Consider the following 14,527-nt stretch of genomic DNA (forward strand, 5'->3'; position numbering starts at 1 on the left):
TTCTCCCTGAGTATGCACCGTTGCGAAAGTTCTTCGTGCTGAGACACCACGTGATGATCGGGTGTGATAGGCTCTACGTTCAAATACAACGGGTGCAAAACAGTTGCACACGCGGAATACTCATGTTATACTTGACGAGCCAAGCATATACAGATATGGCCTCGGAACACGAAGACCAAAAGGTCGAGCGTGAATCATATAGTAGATATGATCAACATAGTGATGTTCACCAATGAAACTACTCCATCTCACGTGATGATCGGACATGGTTTAGTTGATTTGGATCACGTAATCATTTAGAGGATTAGAGGGATGTCTATCTAAGTGGGAGTTCTTTAAGTAAATTAATTGAACCTAAATTTATCATGAAACTTAGTACCTGATAGTATCTTGCTTGTTTATGCTTGATTGTAGATAGATGGCTCGTGCTGTTGTTCCGTTGAATTTTAATGTGTTCCTTGAGAAAGCAAAGTTGAAAGATGATGGTAGCAATTACACGGACTGGGTCCGTAACTTGAGGATTATCCTCATTGCTGCACAGAAGAATTACGTCCTGGAACCACCACTGGGTGCCAGGCCTGCTGCTGGAGCAACACCAGATGTTATGAACGTCTGGCAGAGCAAAGCTGATGACTACTCGATAGTTCAGTGTGCCATGCTTTACGGCTTAGAATCGGGACTTCAACGACGTTTTGAACGTCATGGAGCATATGAGATGTTCCAGGAGTTGAAGTTAATATTTCAAGCAAATGCCTGGATTGAGAGATATGAAGTCTCCAATAAGTTCTATAGCTGCAAGATGGAGGAGAACAGTTCTGTCAGTCAGCATATACTCAAAATGTCTGGGTATAATAATCACTTGATTCAATTGGGAGTTAATCTTCCAGATGATTGCGTCATTGACAGAATTCTCCAATCACTACCACCAAGCTACAAGAGCTTCATGATGAACTATAATATGCAAGGGATGAATAAGACTATTCCCGAGCTCTTCGCAATGCTGAAAGCTGCGGAGGTAGAAATCAAGAAGGAGCATCAAGTGTTGATGGTCAACAAGACCACTAGTTTCAAGAAAAAGGGCAAAGGGAAGAAGAAGGGGAACTTCAAAAAGAACAACAAGCAAGTTGCTACTCAAGAGAAGAAACCCAAACCTGGACCTAAGCCTGAAACTGAGTGCTTCTACTGCAAGCAGACTGGTCACTGGAAGCGGAACTGCCCCAAGTATTTGGCGGATAAGAAGGATGGCAAGGTGAACAAAGGTATATGTGATATACATGTTATTGATGTGTACCTTACTAATGCTCGCAGTAGCACCTGGGTATTTGATACTGGTTCTGTTGCTAATATTTGCAACTCGAAACAGGGACTACGGATTAAGCGAAGATTGGCTAAGGACGAGGTGACGATGCGCGTGGGAAACGGTTCCAAAGTCGATGTGATCGCAGTCGGCACGCTACCTCTACATCTACCTTCGGGATTAATATTAGACCTAAATAATTGTTATTTGGTGCCAGCGTTAAGCATGAACATTATATCTGGATCTTGTTTGATGCGAGACGGTTATTCATTTAAATCTGAGAATAATGGTTGTTCTATTTATATGAGTAATATCTTTTATGGTCATGCACCCTTAAAGAGTGGTCTATTTTTATTGAATCTCGATAGTAGTGACACACATATTCATAGTGTTGAAGCCAAAAGATGCAGAGTTGATAATGATAGTGCAACTTATTTGTGGCACTGCCGTTTGGGTCATATCGGTATAAAGCGCATGAAGAAACTCCATACTGATGGGCTTTTGGAACCACTTGATTATGAATCACTTGGTACTTGCGAACCGTGCCTTATGGGTAAGATGACAAAAACACCGTTCTCTGGTACTATGGAGAGAGCAACAGATTTGTTGGAAATCATGCATACAGATGTATGTGGTCTGATGAACGTTGAGGCTCGTGGCGGATATCGTTATTTTCTCACCTTCACAGATGACTTAAGCAGATATGGGTATATCTACTTAATGAAACACAAGTCTGAAACATTTGAAAAGTTCAAAGAATTTCAGAGTGAAGTTGAAAATCATCGTAACAAGAAAATAAAATTCCTACGATCTGATCGTGGAGGAGAAAATATTTGAGTTACGAGTTTGGTGTACATTTGAAAATTGTGGAATAGTTTCGCAACTCACGCCACCCGGAACACCACAGCGTAATGGTGTGTCCGAACGTTGTAATCATACTTTACTAGATATGGTGCGATCTATGATGTCTCTTACTGATTTACCGCTATCGTTTTGGGGTTACGCTCTAGAGACGTCCGCATTCACGTTAAATAGGGCACCATCAAAATCCGTTGAGACGACGCCTTATGAACTGTGGTTTGGCAAGAAACCAAAGTTGTCGTTTCTGAAAGTTTGGGGCTGCGATGCTTATGTGAAAAAGCTTCAACCTGATAAGCTCGAACCCAAATCGGAGAAATGTGTCTTCATAGGATATCCAAAGGAAACTATTGGATACACCTTCTATCACAGATCCGAAGGCAAGACTTTTGTTGCTAAATTCGGAAACTTTCTGGAGAAGGAGTTTCTCTCGAAAGAAGTGAGTGGGAGGAAAGTAGAACTTGACGAGGTAACTGTACCTACTCCCTTATTGGAAAGTAGTACATCACAAAAACCTGTTTCTGTGACACCTACACCAGTTAGTGAGGAAGCTAATGATGATGATCATGAAACTTCAGAACAAGATACTACTGAACCTCGTAGATCAACCAGAGTGAGATCCGCGCCAGAGTGGTACGGTAATCCTGTTCTGGAAGTCATGCTACTAGATCATGATGAACCTACGAACTATGAAGAAGCGATGGTGAGCCCAGATTCCGCAAAATGGCTTGAAGCCATGAAATCTGAGATGGGATCCATGTATGAGAACAAAGTATGGACTTTGGTTGACTTGCCCGATGATCGGCAAGCAATTGAGAATAAATGGATCTTCAAGAAGAAGACTGACGCTGTCGGTAATATTACTGTCTACAAAGCTCGACTTGTCGCAAAAGGTTTTCGGCAAGTTCAAGGGATTGACTACGATGAGACCTTCTCACCCGTAGCGATGCTTAAGTCTGTCTGAATCATGTTAGCAATTGCCGCATTTTATGATTATGAAATTTGGCAGATGGATGTCAAAACTGCATTCCTGAATGGATTTCTGGAAGAAGAGTTGTATATGATGCAACCAGAAGGTTTTGTCGATCCAAAGGGAGCTAACAAAGTGTGCAAGCTCCAGCGATCCATTTATGGACTGGTGCAAGCCTCTCGGAGTTGGAATAAACGCTTTGATAGTGTGATCAAAGCATTTGGTTTTATACAGACTTTTGGAGAAGCCTGTATTTACAAGAAAGTGAGTGGGAGCTCTGTAGCATTTCTGATATTATATGTGGATGACATATTACTAATTGGAAATGATATAGAATTTCTGGATAGCATAAAGGGATACTTGAATAAGAGTTTTTCAATGAAAGACCTCGGTGAAGCTGCTTACATATTAGGCATTAAGATCTATAGAGATAGATCAAGACGCTTAATTGGACTTTCACAAAGCACATACCTTGACAAAGTTTTGAAGAAGTTCAAAATGGATCAAGCAAAGAAAGGGTTCTTGCCTGTGTTACAAGGTGTGAAGTTGAGTAAGACTCAATGCCCGACCACTGCAGAAGATAGAGAGAAAATGAAAGATGTTCCCTATGCTTCAGCCATAGGCTCTATCATGTATGCAATGCTGTGTACCAGACCTGATGTGTGCCTTGCTATAAGTCTAGCAGGGAGGTACCAAAGTGATCCAGGAGTGGATCACTGGACAGCGGTCAAGAACATCCTGAAATACCTGAAAAGGACTAAGGATATGTTTCTCATATATGGAGGTGACAAAGAGCATCGTAAAAGGTTACGTTGATGCAAGCTTTGACACTGATCCGGACGATTCTAAATCGCAAACCGGATACGTGTTTACATTAAACGGTGGAGCTGTCAGTTGGTGCAGTTCTAAACAAAGCGTTGTGGCGGGATCTACATGTGAAGCGGAGTACATAGCTGCTTCGGAAGCAGCAAATGAAGGAGTCTGGATGAAGGAGTTCATATCCGATCTAGGTGTCATACCTAGTGCATCGGGTCCAATGAAAATCTTTTGTGACAATACTGGTGCAATTGCCTTGGCAAAGGAATCCAGATTTCACAAGAGAACCAAGCACATCAAGAGACGCTTCAATTCCATCCGGGATCTAGTCCAGGTGGGAGACATAGAGATTTGCAAGATACATACGGATCTGAATGTTGCAGACCCGTTGACTAAGCCTCTTCCACGAGCAAAACATGATCAGCACCAAGGCTCCATGGGTGTTAGAATCATTACTGTGTAATCTAGATTATTGACTCTAGTGCAAGTGGGAGACTGAAGGAAATATGCCCTAGAGGCAATAATAAAGTTATTATTTATTTCCTTATATCATGATAAATGTTTATTATTCATGCTAGAATTGTATTAACCGGAAACATAATACATGTGTGAATACATAGACAAACAGAGTGTCACTAGTATGCCTCTACTTGACTAGCTCGTTAATCAAAGATGGTTATGTTTCCTAACCATGAACAAAGAGTTGTTATTTGATTAACAGGATCACATCATTAGGTGAATGATCTGATTGACATGACCCATTCCATTAGCTTAGCACCCGATCGTTTAGTATGTTGCTATTGCTTTCTTCATGACTTATACATGTTCCTATGACTATGAGATTATGCAACTCCCGTTTGCCGGAGGAACACTTTGTGTGCTACCAAACGTCACAACGTAAATGGGTGATTATAAAGGTGCTCTACAGGTGTCTCCAAAGGTACATGTTGGGTTGGCGTATTTCGAGATTAGGATTTGTCACTCCGATTGTCGGAGAGGTATCTCTGGGCCCTCTCGGTAATGCACATCACATAAGCCTTGCAAGCATTGCAACTAATGAGTTAGTTGCGAGATGATGTATTACGGAACGAGTAAAGAGACTTGCCGGTAACGAGATTGAACTAGGTATTGAGATACCGACGATCGAATCTCGGGCAAGTAACATACCGATGACAAAGGGAACAACGTATGTTGTTATGCGGTCTGACCGATAAAGATCTTCGTAGAATATGTAGGAGCCAATATGAGCATCCAGGTTCCGCTATTGGTTATTGACCGGAGACGTGTCTCGGTCATGTCTACATTGTTCTCGAACCCGTAGGGTCCGCACGCTTAAGGTTTCGATGACAGTTATATTATGAGTTTATGAGTTTTGATGTACCGAAGTTAGTTCGGAGTCCTGGATCTGATCACGGACATGACGAGGAGTCTCGAAATGGTCGAGACATAAAGATTGATATATTGGGTGGCTATATTCGGACATCGGAAGTGTTCCGGGTGATTTCGGAGAAAACCGGAGAGCCGGAGGGTTACCGGAACCCCCCCGGGAGAAGTAATGGGCCATATGGGCCTTAGTGGAGAGAGAGAGAGGGGCAGCCAAAGGTGGGCCGCGCGCCTCCTCCCCCCTGGTCCGAATTGGACTAGGAGAGGGGGGCGGCGCCCCCCTTTCCTTCTCCCTCCCTACTTCTTTCCCCCTCCTAGTAGGAGTCCTACTCCTACTAGGAGGAGGACTCCTCCTTGGCGCACCATAGGGGCCGGCCGGCCTCCTCCCCTTGATCCTTTATATACGGGGGCAGGGGGCACCCCTAGACACACAAGTTGATCCACGTGATCATATTCTTAGCCGTGTGCGGTGCCCCCTTCCACCATAATCCTCGATAATATTGTAGCGGTGCTCAGGCGAAGCCCTGCGACGGTAGTACATCAAGATCGTCACCACGCCGTCATGCTGAAGGAACTCTTCCCCGACACTTTGCTGGATCGGAGTCCGGGGATCGTCATCGAGCTGAACGTGTGCTAAAACTCGGAGGTGCCGTAGTTTCGGTGCTTGATCGGTCGGGCCGTGAAGACGTACGACTACATCAACCGTGTTGTGCTAACGCTTCCGCTGTCGGTCTACAAGGGTACGTAGATCACACTCTCCCCTCTCGTTGCTATGCATCACCATGATCTTCCATGTGCGTAGGAAATTTTTTGAAATTACTACATTCCCCAACAACAGCCCCTAGTATCCGAACTAGAGTGCTATAAGCGTCTGATCGGGAAGTACCAACCTTCGCGTGATGCGGAAGAAATCTCCAATGATTTGCAACCTCCGAATAGCTGACCGGCTCTCGCCGCATCATGACAGTCAATTTTCGGCTTTCTCTACTGAGGTGCTCCTTTGGATAAACCAATGCACAATCGTAGTAGTTCTCCCTTTACTACCTTAGCCGATATAGCGGAACGTAAGGTAGCAAGCACAGGAGCCGGGCAACCCAACTATTGACCAAAGACATGATTCGGAGCCAATGCATATAATGCTAAATTCGGGGTGCCGAACTATACTTATAAAAAATGTTGGACTTTTGTTGCCGTAATGTGGGATGCTATGAAGCCCCTGGCAAGCATCGAGCGTAGCAAAGTGTACGGGTGCTACCTGATAGGATTATCCACAAGGGAGCTGAAAAGGAAAAAAAGAAAGAAAACAGAAAAGGTACGAAAATGTTGGAGTCCTACAGCTCCAGCCGCAAACTGTTATCATTGTAATTTAATTATTACGTCAAGGCGCATTGATACATGTAGTGCGATAAGCAACAGGCTATTTGACATGCCGAAACCAAGGGAGAGCTGCGTGTGGGTCCTGAAAAATAGGTAAAGTTATCGTTAACGGAATCACCTAAAAAGTCCCCCATACGTCTGCGTTTCTCACCGTCTTGGTGTGTTTATCCTTCAAGAGGACCGATGACCAGGCCATCAGATGGTGCCTGTGGGATTGAGACCTAAAAAGGAAACAAGGAAAAATGAAAGTATATGTGTATCTGACGTCGGTTGAGCCGTACTACGGACCACAAGCTGCTATGCCTCCGTCGATGCCCATGGGAGTTTGAGTGCGTAGTTATGTACGTGCGGCACGAATGCCACCACTTGATCGAAACTACGACGGATGCCGAATTGCTAGTCGAGCTCCTGACGAGCCGAGCTCTCATGCTGCAGAGTAGTTCGGACCCTCTTAACGGTGTTCATGGGCTCGGCAGCCGAGTTAAGGTTCTGCTTGAGAAGGCCGCTCTGTACTTCTGTTGCTAAGGCAGCTGTGTGCTCTTCTGTACGGAGGGAGCCTTTCGTATTTCAGTTAATTGTTATGACGCCGCATGGACCGGGCATCTTGAGCTTGAGATAAGCATAGTGTGGTACCGCGTTGAATCGAGTGAACGCAGTTCGTCCGAGCAGTGCATGATAACCGTTGCGAAATGGGACGATATCGAAGATTAACTCCTCGCTTCAGAAGTTGTTCGGAGATCCGAAGACAACCTCGAGTGTGATTGAGCCCGTACAGCGGGCCTCTACGCCTGGCATGACTCCTTTAAAGGTAGTCCTTGTAGGCTTGATCCTTGATGGGTTCATGCCCATTTTTTGCGCTGTATCCTGATAGAGCAGATTAAGGCTTCTACCTCCGTCCATAAGGACGTGGGTCAGATGGAACCCATCAATTATTGGGTCTAAGACCAGTGTGGCTGAGCCATCATGCCGGATACTAGTCGGATGATCCCTGCGATCAAAAGTGATCGGGCATGAAGACCATGGATTAAATTTTGGGGTGACTGGCTCTATCGCGTAGATGTCCCTAAGCGCGCGCTTGCGCTCCCTCTTGGGGATGTGGGTAGCATATATCATGTTCACCGTTTTGACCTGAGGGGGAAACTTCTTCTGTCCCCCTGTGTTCGGTTGCTGGGGCTCTTCGTCATCGTCCTCGCTTTGCGATCCATTTTCCCTATTCTTAGCATTTAATTTGCCGGTCTATTTAAAAACCAAGCAATCTCTATTTGTATGATTGGGTGGCTTGTCCGGGGTGCCATGAATCTGGCACGGACGATCGAGTATGTGGTCTAGGCTGGATGGGCCTGAATTGTTCTTTTGGAACGACTTCTTCCGCTGGCCGAACTTAGGGCCCCTGAATCCGGCATTGACTGTCGTGTCCTTGGTGTTATCACTGTTGTTTCAACGCTTGTATCTGTTGCGTCGAGACTTGTCTTTGCTAGTTTTAGCTTCAGGGGTGCCGGCATCGCTTGCATTGTTTTTGCTATGGGCCAATCAACTGTCCTCGCCCGCACAAAAGCGGGTCATGAGTGTCGTGAGGGCTGCCATGGATTTTGGCTTTTCTTGGCCGAGGTGGCGAGAGAGCCATTCATCGCACATACTGTGTTTGAAGGCTGCTAGGGCTTCGGCATACGAACAATCGACGATTTGGTTCTTTTTAGTTAAGAACCTAGTCCAGAATTTCCTGGCGGACTTTTCGGGCTGTTGAACTATATGGCTTAAGTCATCAGCGTCCGGAGGTCGAACGTATGTACGTTGGAAGTTATCGAGGAAGACCTCTTCCAAGTCCTCCCAGCTGCCAATAGAATTTGCAGGCAGACTGTTGAGCCAGTGCCGAGCTGGCCCTTTGAGTTTTAAAGGGAGGTATTTGATGGCGTGGAGGTCATCGCCGCGGGCCATATGAATGTGGAGAATGAAGTCTTCAATCCACACCGCGGGGTCCGTGGTTCCATCGTATGATTCTATATTCACGGGTTTAAACCCTTCTGTGATTTCATGATCCAAGACCTCATCAGTGAAGCAATGAGGGTGTGCGGCGCCTCTATATCGGGCCGTATCGCGACGTAGCTCGGATGGAGTCTGTCTGCGGTTTTCGGCCCGCGCGTGACTAAGTTTGTTACATCCGAATAGGTGGCCGTCGTCGCATGTCGAGGCACGCCCTCGCTATCCGTAGATTGATCTAGTGTGTCCTGGTTTATTGTTCAGGGTTTGCCGAAGGTCATATGTATGCCCATGGGCTAATTTACCTCTGCCTGTGCGCTGAGGCGGGGCTGGCTGGTGTTCGGCGTGAGTTGCCATTTTGTCTCGACCACGTGGTGGTCGGTCCGCCGCATTGTACGATGGAGGTATGTAGTTCGGCGCCTCCTCGTCAAACTGAGGTAGCAGTTTGCGCTTTGGGTAGCTTTTGGTTGGGCGCTTGAGGCCGTACTCTTCGGCTGCTAGGACATCAGTCCATTTATCATTTAGCAGATCTTGGTCAGCTTGAAGCTGCTGTTGCTTCTTTTTCAGGCTCCGTGCAGTGGTAATTAGCTAGCGCTTGAAGCGTTCCTGCTCAAGTGGTTCCTCAGGCACGATGAAATCCTCGGTGCCGAGGCTCACCTCATCCTCGAAGAGCAGAAGGTAATTATCGTCCTCCGAATCTTCGTGCGTAGCCTGTTTACCGGGGCTAACCTGCCCGCCTTCCCGTTCGTCTTGTTCATTAGCTGTATCGACGGGGTCTTCGTTGTCGTCGGCACCTTTTGGAGTGTTGTCTTCTCCTATGCTGGTACTGATGTCTTTGCTGCAGCGTGACTTAGAGCGGCGCCGCTGACGCTGGTGCTTGGACTGTATTTCAGAAGGTTTATCCTCAGCTGGATCTTCCTTGTCCTCACCGCTGTTCTCCTTTGGTGCATCCACCATGTATACATCATACGAGGAAGTGGCCGTCCAGCGTCCGGTGAACGACGGGTTCTGGACATCTTCTTCTCCGGCATCGTCGTCCATACCGTCGATGTCCTCGGAGTCGTAGTCAAGTTCGTCGGTCAAATCCTCGACCGTGGCTATGAAGTGGGTGGCGGGTGGGAAACAAAATTCTCCACCGTCAGCCCCTAATTCGAGCCGGATATAGTTCGGCTGTGAGTCCTCCGTCAAGGATAGGTTCGTTAACGAGTTTAGCACATCACCCAAAGACGAGTGCTGGAAGATGTCCGCGGCGCTGAATTCGGAGATCGATAAACGATCAAGTTCGGCGTCTGCGGGCTCACGTGGTTCGGAACTTACGTTCGGAGACGAGTCCGGAGTTCCGATGACAAAGACGTCGTGAGGGGTTAAGTCTATGTGCGGCTCCAACGTTGTGGGATCTGTGGCCTCCGTGGTGGGGTTGATCCTCCCGTCCTAGGATGGCGTAGTCTGCTCCTGTTCTAAGGCCAGAGCGGTTGTAGGAGCGATCTCCTGGAGGCGGTCTGACGACAGATTTAGGTCGTGATCATCGGGGTGACCGGGAGCGGCTACCGCAGTCTCGAATCCGGCAAAGATCAAGTCTCCACGGATGTCCGCAACGTAGTTCAAGCTCCCAAATCTGACCTGATGGCCAGGGGCGTAGCTTTCGATCTGCTCCAGATAGCCAAGCGAATTGGCCCATGATGCGAAGCCACCGAACACGAAGATCTGTCCAGGGAGGAAAGTTTCTCCCTGGACAACGTCATTATGGATGATTGAAGGGGCCATCATACCTTTTGGCGATAGCATAGTGGAAGTCTCAATGAAAGCACCAATGTCGATGTCAAAACTGGCGGATCTCGGGTAGGGGGTCCTGAACTGTGCGTCTAAGGTCGATGGCAACAGGAGACAAGGGACACGATGTTTACCCAGGTTCGGGCCCTCTCTATGGAGGTAATGCCCTACGTCCTGCTTGATTGATATTGATGAATATGAGTATTACAAGAGTTGATCTACCTCGATATCGTAGTGGCTAAACCCTAGAGGTCTAGCTTGTATGGCTCTGATAATGAGTGTCCTATCCGGGCTAAGTCCTCCGGTTTATATAGACACCGGAAGGATCTAGGGTTACACAAGGTCGGTTACAAAGAAGGGAATCTGCATATCCAGCCGTCAAGCTTGCCTTCCACGTCAAGGAGAGTCCCATCCGGACTCGGGTGCAGTCTTCATTCTTCGTATCTTCACAGCCCATCAGTCCGGCTCATGGCTAACAGGCCGGACGCCCGAGGACCCCTTAGTTCAGGACTCCCTCAGCCGCCGCTGCGATCCCATCACCACCGCCGCCGCTGTCATCGCGTCCCTATGCCGCCGCCCGAGTGTCCAGCCATCGCCTCCTCCCCACACTTCCGCCCTCCTACCCCAACCCTAACTCACGCCGCCTCCACTCGCCGCGCCGCCCTTCCCGTGTGCCGCCACACCACCTCCCCTCCCGGACTCATGGCCTCCCCCAGTTCCTCCGGCACCACCCACAGCCGCCGCACCAACCCGTTCGACGGTCCCGACCCCGTCGTCATCCGCGATCTCAACATCCTCGGTCAGGTTCTCATCGTCCTCGATCATCTCACCTCCACCTACTATGCCTGGAAGGCGTACTTCTTCCTTGTGTTCCATGAGTACAACCTCCGGGATCACATTGATGGCTCCGTGGATTCCCGCTTCATGGAGGACGATGAGAAGTGGTTGTCCATCGATGCCACCCTCATCCGTTGGTTCTACACCACCATCTTGAAGGACCTCTTCCACATGGTGGTGTCTGCCGACGATGATGCTCACGCCGTATGGACCAAGCTCAACGGCCTCTTCACCAACAAAGCGTTCCAGCGCAAGGTTTTCTTGCGCTGCGAGTTCTTTGGGTGCTAGCAGCTCGACTCGTCTGCTGACGACTATCGCATGCGCCTCAAGAAGCTTGTTGACGAGCTCCGTGACCTCGGTGAGAAGGTCACCGACGAGCTTCTTCTCAGCACACCCGTCGTCGGCCTGAACGATGACTTCGGGAGCGCCGCCTCCAACATCCCCCTCATCACCAACCCGACTTTCCCCAAGATCGTCGCGTACCTGAAGCTGGAGGAGAGGAGGATGCGGATGTCGCGTACACGGGCTACTCACACGGCCCTCACCGCCGTCGGCCGATGGGTAGCTGATAAGTCTCCATCGTATCTACTTTTCCAAACACTTTTGACCTTATTTTGGACTCTAACTTGCATGATTTGAATGGAACTAACCCGGACTGACGCTGTTTTCAGCAGAATTGTCATGGTGTTATTTTTGTGCAGAAATAAAAGTTCTTGAAATGACCTGAACTTCACGGAGAATATTTTTAGAATTTATAAAAAATAATGGCGAAAGAATCAACACCAGGGGGCCCACACCCTGTCCATGAGGGTGGGGGCGCGCCCCGCTGTCTCGTGGGCCCCCTGAGGCTCCACCGACCTCAACTCCGACTCTACATATTCACGTTCGGGGAGAAAAAAATCAGGGAGAAGGATTCATCGCGTTTTACGATACGGAGCCACCGCCAAGCCCTAATCTCTCTCGGGAGGGCTGATCTGGAGTCCGTTCAGGGCTCCGGAGAGGGGAATCCGTCGCCATCGTCATCATCAACCTTCCTCCATCACCAATTTCATGATGCTCACCACCATGCGTGAGTAATTTCATCGTAGGCTTGCTGGACGGTGATGGGTTGGATGAGATTTATCATATAATCAAGTTAGTTTTGTTAGGGTTTGATCCCTAGTATCCATTATGTTCTGAGATTGATGTTGCTATGACTTTGCTATGCTTAATGCTTGTCACTAAGGCCCGAGTGCCATGATTTTAGATCTGAACCTATTATGTTTTCATTAATATATGTGAGTTCTTGATCCTATTTTGCAAGTCAATGGTCACCTACTATGTGTTATGATCCGGTAACCCCGAAGTGATAATAATCGGGACCACTCTCGGTGATGACTATAGTTTGAGGAGTTCATGTATTCACTAAGTTTTAATGCTTTGTTCCGGTACTCTATTAAAAGGAGGCCTTAATATCCCTTAGTTTCCAATAAGACCCTGCTGCCACGGGAGGGTAGAACAAAAGATGTCATGCAAGTTCTTTTCCATAAGCACGTATGACTATATTCGGAACACATGCCTATATTACATTGATGAATTGGAGCTAGTTTTGTGTCACCCTATGTTATAACTGTTGCATGAGGAATCGCATCCGACATAATTATCCATCACTGATCCATTGCCTACGAGCTTTTCACATATTGATCTTTGCTTATTTACTTTTCCGTTGCCACTGTTACAATCACTACAAAACCAATACTATTACTTTTGCCACCGTTACCGTTACTTCCATATTACTTTGCTACTAAATACTTTGCTGCAGATATTAAGTCTTTTAGGTGCGGCTTGAGAATATTCTTTGGCTCCCTTTGTGTCGAATCAATAAATTTGGGTTGAATACTCTACCCTCGAAAACTGTTGTGATCCCCTATACTTGTGGGTTATCAGTACCCGCCGCTCATCGCCGCACCGCCTCCGCAGCCGCTGCTGTCGGCCCCGATCCTCCCGTCGGTGCCTTGGGACCCCGCACTTCTAGCGGCCCTCCACACTGTCCCCACGCCGCAGCAGTACACTGGCTGTGGCGACTGGTACATGGACACCGGAGCCACGGCTCACATGGCAGCCAACCCCGGTAACCTTCTTACCGCTCACCCCGTTCACACCGCTGCTCGCATTACCATGGGCGACGGTTCCTCCATGCCCATTACTCATGTCGGTCATGCTGCTTTCCATCTAACTACATGCCATTATATCTTTCTAACGTGCTTGTCTCTCCTGGCATCATTGAAAACCTTGTTTCCGTTCGTTCTCTTACACGTGAAAATCCCGTCACCGTGAAATTTGACATGTTTGGCTTTTCTGTTAAGGATGCCCGTACCCGGATGGTGCTCCACCGATGTGACAGCCCCGACGAGCTCTACCCGCTCCACTCATCCACCTCCTCCGTCGCTGCACCCATGGCGCTTTCCGCCGGAGTGGACCTTTGGCATGCTCGTCTCGGCCATCCCAACACCGTCACCCTTCGTCATATTCTTCAGAGTTTTCCATTCACGTGTAATAAGATCGACGATCACACTTGTCATGCTTGTCATCTCGGCAAACATGTTCGTCTTCCTTTTAGCACTTCCTCGCATGTTGCATCATACCCGTTTGAGTTAATTCATAGTGATGTTTGGACCTCTCCTGTTGCAAATAACACGTGCTATCTTTATTATCTTGTCATACTTGATGATTTTTCGCACTATGTGTGGACCTTTCCGTTGCGGCGAAAGTCAGATGTTGTTGCCACTCTCACCGCTTTCTACTCTTATGTCTCCACACAGTTTGGGCGTCCCATCCATGTGTTGCAAACAGACAACGGGAAGGAGTTTGATAATCTTGCGATCCGCAACCTTCTTGTCACACACGGCACGATTTTTCGTCTCACTTGCCCGTACACTTCGCAACAGAATGGTTGCGCTGAGCGTGTGCTTCGCACTCTTAGTGACTGCGTCCGCATCCTCCTTTTTCACACCAACATGCCACCACGTTTTTGGCCCGACGCGCTTGCCACCGCTTCACTACTCATCAACATTTGTCCCTGTCGCACTAGCGGGAATTTTGCACCCCATCACCTTTTGTTCGGCACGCCACCATCCTATGCTGAGCTCCGCATATTCGGTTGCCTGTGCTAGCCTAGCATCGCTTCCACTACTCCGCATAAGCTCGCACCTCGGTTTGTGGCCTGCATCTTTCTCGGTTATCCCCCCAACACCAAAGGCTAC

This window comes from Triticum aestivum, chromosome 5A, assembly GCF_018294505.1.
Source record: "Triticum aestivum cultivar Chinese Spring chromosome 5A, IWGSC CS RefSeq v2.1, whole genome shotgun sequence".
In the NCBI taxonomy this organism is placed as follows: Eukaryota; Viridiplantae; Streptophyta; class Magnoliopsida; order Poales; family Poaceae; genus Triticum; species Triticum aestivum.